We start from the raw sequence: 16,144 nt of genomic DNA, 5'->3' as shown, positions 1-16,144 counted from the left end.
AATGCTACCCTGAGCGACGGCTTGTGTTTAGACTTATTGCAAGCATCCTTTTATCAGCTTGTGTTTGCTTAATAAGTCAGTCAGGCTGCCTTGTACCTTCATTTTCCTCTTTCTAGTTTAAAATTAGATTGGTTCTCAGCTTTTTCTGGACCGAAATTGCTCTAAATCACTTGCAGATACCTGTGACGGATGATTGAAAGATTGTATATAGCACTCATTGCACACATGTTTCTTATCCAGTCACATTTTAATAAGTTGAATCTTTGAAGGGACGGTTTACTCATTAGTAATTTAAACTTTATTTTTATATTAGAGTCTATTGATTTGTTTTTAATTTTAGTATACCATTCAATATTTAAAACTTTCACATACTTTATTATAAATGTTATTGTAATATATATTTGTGCATTTAATTCTAAATTACCTTTATATGCACTTTTTTTTCATGAATACATACCAGAGTATGCATTTTTCTCTATAATGGGAGTAAACCCCTCAACCAAAATGCCCTCCTTTTTCAATACAGAATGAACCCCATTTTTTGTTTATTAATTCATCTTGACAGGTATAAACTAAAACATTAAATATAAATATATACACATATATATATCTCCGCTTCGCTGCGGCCGGAACTTCTCTGCAGTGCTAAAGAATTTGACATGTGCGCGGTTCGGACGGCCCCCGGTCGTCCCCCACACACGCCCACCCACCCACCAGGGGCCGTCCGACACTGAAGAGGATAGAGAAAATATATATAATCTGAAACCGCCATACCACTTCCTTGCACTACGGCTGCCCGTGGCGAGGAGGCGAGCCTCAACATGCACCAGCGCAGTCTCACCTTGTATAACGGGACAACAACCGCGGACACCAGCTGCTTTCAAAGCAATATTATTTGCAAAGGCAGACCAACAAGACGCGTTTCGGGATGTACTCCCTTTGTTCACAAGACTACCTCTCCAAAAGTCTACTGTGAGGCCCCCTGCCCTCATTTGGACTGACAACTTTCTACTTCGTTTTCACATAAAAGATGTACGGGCCAATTCCACTCCTATTACACCCTCCCGCAGCTTGAGTGGACAATGGCATAAAATCAAGCCCGATCATTTGGCGATTGTCCTACCCATTAATATCGATTTGACTTCTAAAAACATCGAAGAGAATTTGGCCAACTAGAACACTCTAGTTAACACTACATTAGACCAACAGGCCCCACTGAAACCCTTCCCCACCAAATCCAACAGATTCAGGCAAATTGGCTCTCTCCCATTCTAAGGGAAGAAAAAAAGCCATTGCAAAAGCAAGAAAGTCGCTGGCGTCTCAAGAGCCTTCTGGCCCGTTACCATAAAAATCTAAAGAAGGCTCGCAAAACCCACATTGAGTCGCAACTTAATCAGGCAGGAAAATACTCTAAAGAACTCTACCGCTTTCTTAACTCTCTCACGAACCCAAAGTCATGTCCTAAAGAAGTAACCCAACACAAGACCTTTGTGACAAGCTGGCTAACCACTTTACTCAGAAGATTGAGAGCATTTACGATATATCACCAAAGTTGAGGACCCTCAGAAAGACACCACCGCTCCCTAGCCCCCATACTCCCACATTGCCAATTCCTTGGACTGCGTCCCCCCACTTACAAATGCCACAGTGAAGTCCCTAATGAAAACAGTCAAATCTGGCTCCCCTCAGGATATCCTACCTGCTAAGGTATTCGCTACTCCACAAACAGTTGGCCTCCCTGATCTGCCGCATTCTCAACTCCTCCCTGACAGAAGGCAAATAAAAATTACCTTCCGAATGGAAGGCTGCCCAAATAATTCCTATTAGAAAGAAACCCAATGCTCCTCCGAAAGATCTGTCTAAACTACCGTCCTATCTCCCTGCTTCCCTATCGGAGTAAACTACTAGAGAAAAATGCTAATAAATACCTCTCAGACTTCATGGAAGTATCAGGAGGTGTTGACCCCTCAGTCTGGTTTTCGTCCCTAATTTAGTACGAAGTCTGCACATATTCCAGTCACAGATAACCTTAGGCACTTCCTTTATAATGGCAAGGCAGCATTATTGGTGTTGCTGGATCTGTCCGCATTTGACACAATATCCCATTCCATCCTACTAACTATAATAAGAAACGTTGCTATCCAAAATCTGGTCTTTCAATGGCTGTCAAACTTGCTAACACTTTGTACCCAAACTGTCAATCTTGGCACCTTCCACTCTCCAACATCAGAGTTGACTAAAGGTGCGCCCCAGGGATCCTGCCTTAGTCCCACACTGTTTAAAATGTATGTGGCTCCCCTTGCAGATTTTAGGAATCTGGGCTTCATCCCCATTTCATACGCTGATGATACCCAGCTCCTAATGGCATTTGACAAAAATTCCATCAATATTCAGTGTGCCTTTTCTGCAGGTATGACAGCCATCTCGGATGAGGAACAACTTCCTCCAGCTAAATGCTAGTAAAACTGAAATTATACTCTTCGGAGAGATGCCCCTACTCTGATCCGCAGAGTGGTGGCCCACTAACCTAGGTCCTGTACCGATACCGAAAGCAGTGGTGAAAAACTGGAGTACATTTAGACCAGAAACTTACTATGAAAGAACAAGTCACAACCACCGTGAGCTCTTGTTTCCACACGTTACGTCTTTTGAGGAAGGTTTTTCCTTTCCTCTCTACGACAGTCCGTAAAACTCTTGACTACTGCACTGCCCTCTTGATCTCAGCTAATGAATCCTCTCTTAACAGACTCCAGGTGGTCCAAAACACCGCGGCCAGACAGGTCTCCAATTCGCCTGCCAGGACCGCTTCCTCGCCTCTACTCCTGGGACCACACTGGCTGCATATCTGCAAGCGGATTAGTTTTAAAATCTGCTGCATAGTGCACAAGGCACTACACAGCAACACCCCCAGCTATCTCACCGACAGACTCATACAATACCAGCCTTCCAGCACACTCCGATCTGGATCTAAATAGCTCCTCTCGGTTCCTCGTGTAAGGAAATCCTGCTTAGGGGAGGAAGACCTCTATCATTTGGCCCCCTCCTTCTGGAATCCACTCCCTTTACACCAACTATCTGTAATTCCACGGGTTTCTTAAAACAGAGCTCTTCTGAATCCCTTCACTGACTCTGTAGCACTTCCGTAGCGCAGAGATACCTCTTCGGGGGTGATTTGCGCGCTTTACAAGACAAATATAAAAATAAATAAATTAAATAAATAATGTAAATACCTACTTTATTTAATACGTTTTATATAGCGCACACAAGATCCCGCAGGATCTCAGAGCGCTTTACAAAAGGAAGGCATGAAGGTAATATAACTATAAATGCAATATAGACATAAAATAAGAATAACAAACATGAGTAATTCCAGGAGGAAGGGATCAGGGAGAAAAATATAGAAATTGGTGCATAACAGGCAACTAGGGGTGCAAACCGATGAGGTCCGACAGGCTTTTACATCAACAGCTTATTTGCGCTATATAAATCTTTATAAAAAAATAAATATGCTTTAACCATAGATAAAGTATGTTTGGACAAAAATACATTACACATTTGTTTTTAAATAAGCAGAATGGCATACACTATTATAACAAACCTTAATCAGCCTGTGACATGAACAGTTTGTGAGCCACCAATAGATTATACATTCTTCAACAACATAAAAGGCCTCTGAATGGTCATTGAATTTCTAGAAATGAATCTATATAATCACCCTCTCTTCCTTGCCACTCACTGTGCATGCACCTGTCCCTCCATTCATGGCCTTTTGCACTGCTACTGCGACTCCTGCTTAGTTTGCTCTCCCTATCCACCTTCTGCCTGCCCTCTGTTGTCAGATTCCTTGCCACTGCTCACTCACTCCAGCCCAGCGTAGTCTGGTGTGCTGCCACTGCCCTTCCCGGTTAGCTTGCTGCCATTGCCCTACTCCGCATGACTTCCATTTCTGGGTATGCATGCTGTTGCTCCATTCCTCCTGCCCACCATGGCCCTTTGAGCTGGAACTGTCCCTCCTGCCTGCCCTGTAGAGTGTGTTCTGCTGCCGGAGCCCCTGCTGCCTGCCCTTCATTTTTAGCCTGCTTCCCCTGCCCCTTCCTCTGCCTTCTATTGTCCAAGTCCATGTTCCTATCCCGTCCCTTCTGCCCTCCATGGTCCACTGTGACACCTCCCGCTGTGATGTAACTGGGCCGCCTGCTCACCCAATGTGGTAAGCTTACTACCCCTTTCCCTATTGTCGGAGTCCAGTCTCTACCTTCTCCCTTCCACCCTTATGGTCCAGGCCCCTGCCCACTCCCTCTAGACCACCATAGTCTGGCCTACTACCACTAACCCTCCTGTCTGCCATACATGGTCCGTTGTGCTGCCACTGCCCATCTCCTCTGCGTGATTAGCTGTAGGCCCCTGCCCCCCCACCTCACGCATCTGTATAAATGCACCGATCCTCTCCATCCTGCCCTACATGGTGCTGCCATTACCATACCCGCCTGCCCTGAAGGATCACCTAGCAGCTCCTGCCCTTCAAAGTCCTTTGTGCATGCCTCGGTCACCTCCCTCTTACCACTAACCCTCCTGCCGGATATACACAAGGTCTGTTGCGCTGTCAGTGCCCCTCCTGCCTGTCTAGCGTGCTGTCCTTGCACCGCTCAACCCTGCTTCTTCTGTCTGTTTGCATACCCTTGCCTCCTGCTTTCCATGGTCTTTTTTGCCGCCACTGCCCCTCTTACCTGCCCAGCAAGGGCCATAGTGCTGACAATACTCCTCCCCCCTGCGGTCAGCTTCCTGACACGGTCTCCACCCATCTGCACTCTATTGTCCTTGGCCCACCGTCCTCGCTCCAAGGACGGTTCTGTTGCCAACGCGCCTCCCTCTTGCCCTTCATGGTCTACTCTGCTGCCACTCCCCCTCACACTTGCCTTGCAAGGTCAACTGTGCTAGCAGAAATGCAATGAAAATCGGTGATTTTAGGCAAAGTTTGAGGTTTGTAGGGCACGGAGGATAAGAAAATGTAATGGGTTCCACACAAGGCACCCCGACTAGTGTCTCGTTTTCAGAAATGCCTGGGTTTAAGTAGGTTTCGCCAGGTGCCAGCCGAACCACGCCTGAAAAGGGAGACATTCAATAAAACAAGTGGGATGATAGTGGGATTTAGACCCACACTGCTGTCCATATTTAAAAACACACTAAAAGAAAAAAAATATCTAAATTTCCTCTTGCATGCCATTGGTATAGAGATGCTTTAGTCCCACGGGGAGCCGACAGACTGTTGAGGTTTTGAGGGTGGGGATGATGCAGAATGGGCTAGACCACATCCCATTATATATTTCTTTAAAATAATCTGGTTATCCATGATCTTCCCACGTGGTGCAACTTGCCCCCCTGCCTCCCAGGAAGCGGACAGATTTGATTCTTCCCTTTTGGGACAATGCTAGGGTGGCATGCCTACACATTTCTTTTCCACAAATGTAATATCCAGTGTCTAGATTCTTACCAGCCACAGGTTAGTGGAGTTGGGCATGTTAGGGGCAACCTCCTCAATCGAGCAACCCGTCTATCTGCCTCTTGAAGCAGGGGGCAGAAAGACCATTGCCTTTTCTCGGGTGGGGTATGGCTCGATGCCAGAGTAGCCCGTCTCCATCCTTTGGTTTGTTTGGTGGCATTTTGAAATCCCTGGTGTCTAATGAGCTTTCTGTCCCATACAGGCAAATTGGGGCAAACCTCCTCTGTGCTCCCAGGAGGGGCAGAAAGATTTGTTTAATCAATTTTGTGGTGAGAGTATGAACGAATGCCAGGGTGGGACACCTGCACCCATTTACTTTACCACAAAAACCCTGGTGTTCACCGAGCATTCTAACCCCAGTGGTCAGACATGGGACAACCTCATCAATCGGAACAAACCTGCTATCTGCCATCAGGGTAATAGACAGTATTGCTTCCTCCTTTTACTTTCAATATAATTTCATCAACAGCCTTAGGCTGCTGGGGAATCTCTCCTCCAGTAACCTTACTTCAGAATAAAGAGCAACGGAAATATTCCCTTTCTTGGCACTTGGATGTGAAGGTAACATCCATAGCGTCCTAGAGGTTATGGTGAGTGCTCTATGTTTCTAGTCCAATTCATCACTTGATTATTTGTTGCACAAGTCAAGTAAGCACTTTGTATATTTTTATATTTGTTAAATTTAGGCCTTTTTTTGAGGAAAGCCATCTTGAAGGACATTTTTATTATCAAAGTCCCTTGGGTCTTTCTTTATTGCAGTATCTTCTATAGGAGAGGTTTGCAGTTTTACAGCTTTGCCCATCAAGATTGCATTTGGGTGTGCCACACTTGTAGTAAAAAAAAGCATGTTTGGGTACTTACATACGGAGGTATTTGAAGGTACTGTGCATAACACAATCTATACCAAGACCACCTCTCAGAAAAAAACAAATTACTCTCGAGAAGTCGGTCATTAGTGCTGGAGTTAACGAGTGTGTAAAACCAGCGTGGCGATGGGGCCAGTTTTCCAGCTAAATATATTGTCGCCAAGTGTGTTTGTTAACACATATATATATATATATATATATATATATATATATATATATATATATATACACACACACATATATATACATATATATACACACACACAAATATATAAAAAAATCATACATATATTAACATATATAAAATTTTAAAAAAACAACCACCCCATGTACAATGTTTGCCATTCTTATTGACTTCAAACTCGCAGGGAAACTACAACTTCTTAAAAAGGACTCACCCCCACTAGGGTAAAGTTGCATGCTTTATTCGCAGGTCCTCGTCCTGTTTTAATAACCCCGAATGGGATCAATCCTTTGTGATGAGGTTTAAAAAGGTCTATACAAAAAAGCTTCCATTCTACAACTTCACGTTTAAACTAGACATCTTTTTAGACCGTGCTTTTACATACTTTGTAGGTACATGATAAAATGCTTGCAAGCAGAACACTTCGAGTTGCACAACACTGTACACTGTGTTCGAGAATAAACTACACTGAGCACGCTACCCTTACATGTTGTCGATTTGGAGACTGCAATGAATCAGAAATACATACAATGACTTCACAAAGGACCTCAGAAAGTGCGAACGGAGCCAGTTTTATTATATAAACTCCTTCTGACACTTAGTTCGTCAGAGGAGCACTTCCACAGATTATCGTGGACATTTGCACGTGGCAGAATGCTGCTGCTCTAGTGGTACGCAATGTCCCTAAATACTAGTCCATTATGGCTGGAATACAAAACCTGCACTGGCTGCCAGTTGGTCATCGCGTAAAATTTAAAGCCTTGTGTCTAGCACATAAGGATTTACATAAAGTTGGCCCACGATTTCTTGGGCAGATTTTTTTTCCCCTTCTAGACAACTTTGTTCGGCTACTGCCTTCTTAATGCCTACTTACAGAATCAAGACTACCAAATTGGGTGGCAGGAGTGTTATTCATAGTACCATTAGTCTCTGGAATTCCCTCCCGCTTACTCTTAGAAAGATTTCGTCTTATTTGGAGTGTAGGAAAAACCTTAAAACATGGTTATTTAAGAACTAAGCTTTTTGTGCAGCATGCGGTCCACAAACGCCTAGACACCTATGGGTAGCAGTGCGCTATAGAAATTGTGATAACATACCTGCTGCCAGCCCTGCTGACTGCTTTCACCATCCTGCAAAGGGGAACTAGGCTATTACAAGAGATCTGGCAGAATGCATTCTATACTATGCTTTCTTGAGTGTAGTTAGTGTTTGGTAGGATTATTAGGATATATAGTCCTTTAAACCCTGAAAAGTTCTACATTCTTGAAATATTCATTTTGACCATTCTTGTAATGCTGATATCAATGCTGTGTTTCCTTCTACTAATAAATGTAGATCATGTCTATTACACAAGAACGCAATTGCTTCAATACATTTTTGAAACGTCAGTTTGGGTGTTTGTGTCTCCCTTTTGGGTATGCTTATGGTAACAAAAGGGTAGGCCTGTTTCCACAATTTCGGAGGAGGGGGGGTGGGGGTCATGTTGTGAGGTTGTAGACACCATCCTGTACCCGGTCAAGTTTAGGGGCCCAGAAGGCCATCTGAGCTAGTCAGGAATTGGGCCAACATATGTTAAGGAGTAAACTGAGTCCCCACATCTTGTTGAATACGTAGTCCAAAACGCATAACCTCTTATTTAGTAGGGACCGCACAATACCTTACCCTCTTGACAATGGGAAGCAGAACTAGTGTATATTTGTTTATTTTTGGATCCGATTCTATAATTTTAAAGTAGCTTCTAGCTTCTAAGTCACCTTCTAAAACCTTTCATCTAAAAGGGCTTTGGACTACGTTAAAAAACTGAAGACTTGCCTGAAGAATGCAATTTACCCCACATCTGGGTAAGTCGACATGTTATAGCCAGCTTTTTAAATTGCACATTGGGTTACCCCGGCTTTCTTCAGGACCAGTCCAATCTCTAAAGGAATGAACCACACGAGTGTCAAAGTCTGTTGGTATTTTCCACACTAACTCCATGCGAAACGCACTCATCCAAACAAACCGACTTTAAATATGATTTCCCACTGCAATTGCTGAGAAAAAAAAAGGGACCACCACGTTAGTAGCTCTTCATGTAGGACAAAGAGACCCTTCTGAGTTTCACTGCACACACATCTGTCTTGATCTCACTGCACCACCTCCATGCACTACGGCCATACCGTATCAATACATTCTAATTCATAATATCACACCCAAATGCTCACTGGAACTATAGTTTTTCCTCGCTGCCTTAACATTAGAAGTTCTGTAACCAAGGAATGCAGTTACCATACGGGACAGTTACAAGCACTGTACCTCTCTGACTTAGTGTCCTGTATAACTGGCCTGAAAATCAAGGTTTCAACAAGTGGTTGAAACTCTTAGCCTTGGAGACAGTCTAATCCAGGTTATTTAAAAAATCCTAAAACATACTTAATAATCCCATTTGACTAGGTGCAGTGAACAGCATGACATGGTAAAAGGCCCTCTCGGGCTGTGGATTGACTGCCGAATATCACAGACGTGAGCTCGGTGAGCTGCTGGACCAGAGGTCATAAGCCCGAATCCTAGAGGCGCAATGGTCCTCACTTATTACACAGTGTATGCTGTAGGGCCTGGCAGACCCTGGGGGTGGATCCCCCTGAGGAGCAAACTGCTGGGATGCCATTAAGGAGCTACTGTAACAAGATAGAACACGCGACCTGGACACTTACACCCAGCAATGCCAGCACAAGGGCAGTTGTCCGTTCAGTTCAGTTTCTGCCCAGACATGGGAGGTGTCCATTCCCATTTGGCCGCTGCCACGTGGGGAGAGGGAATACTACTAGGGTTGCCCAGGTCTCATCTGACTGTATAGGAGGGTTGGGAGCTGCTTGAAGCCTGCACCCCGCCCTCCCTCTTATTGAACACCCACCAGAGGGCCCTAAGGTCGACCCAAGCGGGAGCAGCTGACGAGGACAGAGATGCTGGCTAGCTGCCGAGTGTAACCAGCAGCAGGGAGGCTCTAGCATCCACCAAATGAACAGTCAGTAGGCAGAGGTGATCATGCCTGGACCACAGAAAAACTGGCCACCACTGGCTATTCAGGAGCCCATCTTTGAGGTCAGTATCTTCTTATTTTGCTGCTCACTCTGCCCTGCATTCTCCACAGAGTCATTAAACAGAACTTTTGGGGCACCAGCGCTCCAAACCTTTGCCCTGGAGGACATTAACCCACTGGATTACTGGATTTGTGAAACTGCTCGTGCCCTCATGGATATCCAAGTATAATCTTCATGGGTGAGGCGTGTCCAATACTCTTGGCCATACAAGAACCATCTACTGGAATCCTTGGACTGACTGTCTCTGGAAGAAGTACTCAGCACCCTGCATAGAAGCGTGGCAAGGGCAAACAGAGGGCTCTCCCCTGAACCTCCTAGCCCCAGACTCTACACTCTCCGTCATTGCTTGATTCAGCAAAAGGCATTTTGATGGTACCTACTCTGTAACCCCCTGCTGAGATTGGTCCACACAAATGCTCAAGTAACAGCAAACCTTAGACCTTCTACCCGAACCAGTGCTTAACAGATGCAATAGATCCTAGAATGTCTATACAAAGCGAAGAGAGCTGAACGCAGCAGAAGGACAATCCAGCAGCAATGATGTTCGGATTACAGGCCTACCAGAGTATGCAGAGGGTACCGTCTCTTTCGTGGAGCACTGGATACAAAGGAATATTGCTTCTTCACTTTGTCCACATTTTCTGATCGAACGTGCACACAGGGTCCTAGCCCGGCACCCTCTCCAGGGGCTCCACCTAAAACTACAGTTGCAAGACTGTTAAACTATTGTGATCCGGGATGCAATACTGGCACGGCCCATGAGAGGTACTGTTTGTTTCTTTAACACAACAGTGATGTTCAGCCCAGTTCATACACTAGCAGTCTAGCGCCAGAGATAATCTTTCCTCCAGGTCAGGGCTCAAAAATGCTCCAATATTTCTTGCCAAATTGCAAATTTCGGATGCCAACATAACCATTTCTTCACACAGCCTGAGGTTACATGGGACTGGGTGGAGGACTTTTATCAACTAGCACCTAGATACTCCCAGTCTCCCCACCCCACTATTCCGAAGATAGATCACGAAAATGGATCTGGAGTGGCAGCACATCCACGCTCACACAGAGCCGAAATCAGCCATGGGATGCAGTCACGGCCTGGACAGAGCAATGAAAGCGCTTCAGGTTCAATTCACTTTTCAATCATCTTTACCATTGTCAAGTGGCTTTGGTAAAAATTGTAGTATTACCAGGTTTCTTTTATTATTTAACAATTAATTCTTCCACTTCTTATGCCATGCATTTTTAAACAATTGGTTTCATCCTTGATTACATTGCTCTGGGGCGAAGGAGACATTGTGAGTCTCCTCACTACATTGAAACCTAGAGGCTGCAAGATGGCTGGCCCTTCCGAAAAGTGAACACTATTACTTAGCTGCACAGCTCACTGGCCCTCAGGCATTTTTAAAAAAATCTTTTTGGACATTTTGCTTATGCACGAGACAATTCACCATTACTGGTTTGTAGAATGTTGACTCATCCCTTTGCAGCATATATCACACATCACTGAGAACTTTACATTGTATGACTGATAGCTGTAGGACTACAGGGAGATTACTACTACTGGTTTGGGTTCCTCTATGGCTATCCTATAGCTCCTGTGGTACCCAAATAGTGTATCTCTGTGTAAATCCGGAGTGTTCTAGCCCTTTATACGTTTTTGGATCCTCCCTTCTAAGGCTGCTACGTTAGGGCAGGGAATGTTGTATTGCCATCTATATGCCATAAAACTGGCAGCAAACAAACTTCATAACTCAACTGGAGCAGAAGAGGGACATACATATGTAATTGAGAGGTCTTACTAGGGGGGTTTTCCTGGAGTTTGGTTAGAGTTGGTGTCATTTTGGTCAGAGCTTGTTCCTAACTTGTCTTTGGGGTCCTACCTTTATTTTTCGAGGAGGGGCAATAATCTCCTTTCATATCTTCTAGTTATGGTCCAGGTCAGTCGGTTTTGGCCACTGTAATTTAGTACGTCCTGTTCTGCTATTTTCATCTGCACTATTAGAGCGGCTCGGATATTGAAAGGTAAATAGTGTGTTGTTCCATTGTTCTGCAATTGGGCGTTATCTCTGCCCTTTTGCCTCCTCTCTATGCAGAGCCCTGACCTCCGCACCAGCCCATGTAACCACAACTCGATTTCTATGTCATTGCTATTTTTCTTTGTGCCAAGGCCAGGTCAATAAATCTATTCCTCATTTTGAGCTTGGGTAGGTGGAGGATGGAAGGGGGGGTGGGGGAGAAGGGGAGGGGGAGTCGTAGAAGACAGGTTCCCACTGTGGGGGTAAGTGTGCGCCCCAATGTGGCATTACTTCTATAGATCATATCGGACCAAAATATGCGTAACTTCTCACAACCCCTAGTCCTATGCAGGAAATCCGCATCAGTTGGACTGCATCTCGGGCAGCATCTTGGGTTCCATCCATAAGCAGTGAATAGGCTGTGACTTGTCATATGCAACATGTGTATAAAGTTAAATTGGATATATTTCAGCCGTGTGTTGCTGGATATCTTATTAGGAGATTCCAGCACTTTACCCCATTCCACGTCAGTTAATTCCGTCAAGGATCAGTTCCCATTTGCCCTGCAATGAGGCGTAGAACCATTTAACTTGATGTCCAGCCGAACCCAGAGCTATCAGTGAGTGTAGTACTGCATGCGTTTCCGGTTCCTCTCTGCCCAACCCCCGCAACTGACCAAACGCCCGAGCCAGTACCTCAAATTGCAGGAACTGTTCAGGTGGAAAACAACACTCCTCCATCAGTACTGTAAACGGGAGCAGAATGTTCTCCTGGTAGCAGTCACATACAGACTCAAGTCTTGCCTCTGTCCAGGTTGCTTTTTTGATCTGATGATCGACAGTGGCTTCCCCCCCATGAGGTAGCCCCAACAAAGGTAGCACTGGTGAATACCTTGGAGCCTCTAGTATCTTTGCCATGCAGCGCTTATAGCACTGCAGGGCGGTGGTCTGCATCGTTGAATTGTATGGAACCCCGGTTGTACGGTCCAACAGTTTTGCCAGCAAGAGAGGAGGGGGCTTGTTGGGCTCCATAAGTATGGTCCTCTCTAGGTTTACTCTTCCAGCACTTGAGCTAACCATTACGGCTGAGAATCCAGAAGGTAGAGCTCAAAATCCAGCACACCCAAGCCTCCCTCAGTCATGGGATGCTGCAGAGTCCTCAGCAAAACTCTCCACCTCACATCTCCCCAAATTAGGTCCTGCAGTAGAGAATCTAATTGTCAAAACAACCCTGCTGGCATTAGTCTTACTGGTAAGTTAGCAAAGAAATATAAAAGGCAGGGCTGTGTGACCATTTTAGTCAGGAAGATCCTAGCCATTATGGGGACTCACAGGGTGGGCAAAAAAAGTACATTGGACCAGAGTGTTCCATTTAGATTGCCCTCACTCAGGCCGTCCAACGAGTGGAAGACATGGATGCCTAAATATTTGAATGTATTGGATGTCCACTTAAGGTCAACAGGTAGGTCTGTGGGCCTGGGCAAGGGTCCTGCCACTGGAAACAGGTAGGTTTTATTTTTATTAACCTGTAAACCCGACAATGTCCCAAAACCATCCAAGAGCCGCTGGGCGGTGTCAGGCCCCATTCAGCATTGCTCAGATAAATCAAATCATCTGCCTATAGGGAGATATGTGTTCTCCCATCTAACATCAGCTCCATTGCATACCCCATCCCTGCGATACAACACAGCCAACGGTTCTACTGCTAGGGCAAATAAGAGCGGCGATAGGGGGGGCAACCCTAACAGGTACCGCATGCTATCGTATATTGTGGTCTTATAGATTTGCCCGTCCTAACCCGTGCCGTAGGGCAAGTATATAACAGTCGTACCCCTTTCAGTCATCCCTCGCCCAGGCGTTTTATCACCTTGAGAAGATAATCCCAGCTTATCATGTCAAAAGCCTTCTCCAGGTCAATTGACAGAATAGCACCAAGGATTGCACAGAGTATAAGCTACACAGATTGTAGAAGGTATTGCAGGAAGGGATAAACCTGTTCTGGTCAGTGTGTATCAGGGTCTTCATATAGGGAGCAGTCAAAGTGCTAATATTTGCCGAGTATTTTGATATTTCATATTAAGCATGGAGAGAGGTCTGTAGTCTAGTACTCCAGCACCTGGGGCTGTCGTTTTAGGGATTGGGCTCACCATGGCGTTCTGCATAGTTTCGGGTAAGTGGCCAAGCCGTAAGGAATCAGCATACAGATTCACTAAGTGAGGAGCCAACTCAGATGCAAATCTCAAAACTCAACATGGACACTATCCGGGCCCAGGGTCTTCCCAGTGGCCATTGTACAATGGCCTCTAGGACTTCCTGCAATATCACAGGTCCAACCAAATCCTCTTTTGCCGGTCGATCTACTGTTTGGAGTCACAAGGGGTCCAGAAAGGTCCAGAGTTCAGCCTGAGGGGTGGCATACAACTTCTTGTAATATTCCCAAAATAAACAGTTAATCTCTTCTAGGTCATATACAGATATACCTGCTTCGGTCTGAATCTGCGTAACAAGCATCGCTCGAGTCTCCGGCCTGATCAGCCATGCCAACAGGTGACTGGTTTTCCTTTCCTCTCCCTGAACTCTATCAATGTATTCCCCAATGTATCATTATATCGCGTTTGTGTGTCTTGTAGGTTGGTGAAAGCTTGAGTTTCTATACCCTGTACATTATCTGGTGCTCTTAGCTCATCCTCTAAAGTGGTCACCTCACACCAAAGTTCCCTCAGTACTCAGACTGTTTGTCCCATGCAGTGATCCCTCACCATTTCCTTAAATGCCTCCCACTCCACTAATGAAGAGTGCGCATTGTCAGGAAAGAACATTCCGATAAGGGAACGCAAGGACTCTTCAAATGGGGCATCCTCCAGCATCAGTGGATTAAGTCTCCTTGTGGGATCAGGGATCTACACCCAAGAGGTTGGTGGAGCATCAGAAACGGGCAGTGGTCAGAAAAAGACCACCCTAGGTATTCGGTATGCATGGTGGATCCGCTAAAGTCTGGTGAGCACAAGAAAGTGTCTAGTCGCATGAGGAGTTGACGTATAATGGGGGAAAGAAAGAGTACTCCCTGTCCCTTAGATGTTGGACCCTTCAAATATCTTTCAGTCCCCAGTGATCTCTCCATTCCTGAAACCCGCTGTTGTGCGATGGGCCTGTGCCCCAGATAAGAGGTGATTGGAGCAGTCGGGGGATATCTGCTACACAGTTAAAGTCCTCTCCCAGGACCACATGCCCCCCCCCTCCCCCCCCCCCCCCATCAAATCAGCCACCTGGGCTGAAAGGCCACTTGTTCTCAATTGGGTGCATATACACAATGCAACGTAATGTCCCGGCCAAATAGTCTTCCTGCAAGGAGGACATACCTGACCTTTTAGTCTATCAGGGTTCATGTTGGTTCAAAGGGGACTCCTGCGCTTATCCAGATCAACACCCTTCTGGCATATTCCGAGAGGTGGTGGCGAAGATCTGTCCAATCCACCGCCAAGGTAATTTTTCAACCTCACCTTTGAGAAAGTGTCTTTTGTAATTTAGCTATTTCTACACCCCTTCTCTTAAATTAATCGTGTAGGTTATGACGTTTGGACATCGACCTCATCCCTTTAATGTTCAGTTAGAAATTTAAACATATGGAGAGTTGACTACATCTTAGAAGTGATCGCCTGACTCAGTCTACCCTCTCCCAGCCGCACCCTCATGAAAAAAAGGAAGGAAAATGCTACTTGCCAGTATGCATCTGTTCTTGGCATGTAGAGCTGCAGATTTCTACACTTTGCATTAGATCGCCACCTGGTGTTGAGCTCGGCTGATTGCATGTTGTCGTTGTCTTGGAAGAAGTCTTGGTAGTCACGAGATAGGTGACTCCTCCCTTGGACAATAGTGCGCATAGGCATCGGATCCATCCTTAGATTATTTCTCGCCATGATGGGAAATGATGGAGTTAGTAGAAAGAAAGAAATGATGTCCATAAGATAAAACTGGAACAGATACAGGTCCCAGGGAGGCGGGAGGGCGTGTAGAAATCCGCAGCTCTACATGCCAAGAACAGATGCATGCTGGTAAGTAGCATTTTCCGTTCGAGGCATACGACCTGAAGATTCTACACTTTGCATCGATTGTGCAGGAGTGTATCCCCTAGCGGTTGTCACCTGTATCCGTTGCAGTAGTTTGAAAGCGTTTTGAGGACAGCTTGGCCTACTGCAGCTTGCTGCTTGGCTTGCACATCAACACAATAGTGTTTAGTGAAGGTGTGTGTTGTAGACCATGTTGTTGCCTTGCAGAGGACTTCTAGGGGAATGTTCCCTAAGAAAGCCATGGAGGCTCCTAGTTTGTGTGTGGAGTGCGCTCTAGGAGGAACTGTTAATGTGCGTTTTGCCTTGTGATAGCATATTTGTATACATTTAACAATCTACCTTGCAATTCCCGATTTAGAAATAGGGTTGCCTTTATGTGGTGGAGAGAAAGCTACAAATAGTTGCTTTGTTTTGCAAAAGGATTTTGTCCTATCAA

The 16,144-nt window shown here is 45.4% G+C and overlaps 1 protein-coding gene across 4 annotated transcripts in view; it reads right to left on the bottom strand.

Moving 5' to 3' along the window:
* LOC147667205 (protein strawberry notch homolog 1-like) overlaps window positions 1-16,144 on the bottom strand; it is a 273,523-nt gene that overhangs the window by 158,562 nt on the left and 98,817 nt on the right. The window lies entirely within an intron of this gene.

Source organism: Lissotriton vulgaris, unplaced genomic scaffold (genome assembly GCF_964263255.1).
Source record: "Lissotriton vulgaris unplaced genomic scaffold, aLisVul1.2 SCAFFOLD_2906, whole genome shotgun sequence".
In the NCBI taxonomy this organism is placed as follows: Eukaryota; Metazoa; Chordata; class Amphibia; order Caudata; family Salamandridae; genus Lissotriton; species Lissotriton vulgaris.
This window is presented reverse-complemented; position numbering and strand designations above follow the sequence as displayed.